Below are 1,129 nucleotides of genomic sequence, written 5' to 3'. Positions count from 1 at the left end.
CTTTGGTATTTCCTTTTGGATTTGAATTTAATTTTGATTCTGGTAAGATAGTGGTTAGAATCTATATTTGCTTCTCTTCGGATTTCAATGTCGTGCATTTCTTTTCGGAAACCCTAGTAGACCGCAACATGGTCTACATCAAATTCACCTTGCTTAAAGATAAGGGATCGCCAAGTTTTTTGCTTCTTAGAGTACGTTCGAAGTGATGTTGACATTATTTTTAGATTGTTTTGTTGGCACAACTCTATGAGCCTGACGCCATTCTTGTTCGTGAATTTGTGTGCTGCGTAATTGCAACTATTTTTTTTATACTTCCTCTCTTTACCATTTTGTGCGTTGAAATCACGGAGAAGAATTATTATGTACTCCTTTCCAATTTTGGTCATCTGAGTTTCAACTTCGTCCCAAAAATTTTCTGTCTTGCCTCGTTATTTTTTGCTGTCAATACTAGTCGGCGCGAAGAACATTAATAATTGTATATGTCTTGTTTGTGCGCTTAATTCGCATGATCATTAGTCTGTTGCTAATTGGATTTATTTATGTACTAGGTTCAAGGTTGTCCTTATTCACAATAAAGGCCATAACAAATTATGTCTGTTTTGCTTTGAAAGATACGGTTGTCGTTATAGTCTCGTTTCGAATCAGTGAATCTAGTCTCTTGAAGTGCAAGGACTTGGATTTTCTCTCTGTTGAGTTCTGTAGTAAGAGTCTGTAGTTTGCTCGTCTGAATAAATGTTCCGAAGTTAAAGTATCAATATATGCGTAAGACTTTCGTGGAAGTTTACCAGAGAACTCCGACTTTCTTCCGCGTACTAGCCCAAGCTACCCACAATCCGATAGCTTGATTGTCGCCACAGGAGTAACTTCAGTGTTACTTGTACGAATTATTGTGCTTGTAGTCGGGTTCCAGCTAATGCTGGTTGGACGGAACCAGGAACTGTTAGTTCCTGAGGCTCAGTGTTGAGCCGCACCTCACATGGTGAACAGACGCTGGGCAGGGTATCGGTGTTTGCCACACAGACGTGTCTGGACTTTTAGATATGCTTTATCTTCTTTACAAAACTTGCCTCTTCTGCCATTTCCACTGTTTCGATGATCTGCTGCTCCGCTTGAACTGCTGTTGAGGTGT

This window comes from Schistocerca americana, chromosome 4, assembly GCF_021461395.2.
Source record: "Schistocerca americana isolate TAMUIC-IGC-003095 chromosome 4, iqSchAmer2.1, whole genome shotgun sequence".
In the NCBI taxonomy this organism is placed as follows: domain Eukaryota; kingdom Metazoa; phylum Arthropoda; class Insecta; order Orthoptera; family Acrididae; genus Schistocerca; species Schistocerca americana.
The sequence above is the reverse complement of the archived record's forward strand: the minus strand, read 5'-3'. Positions refer to the sequence as shown.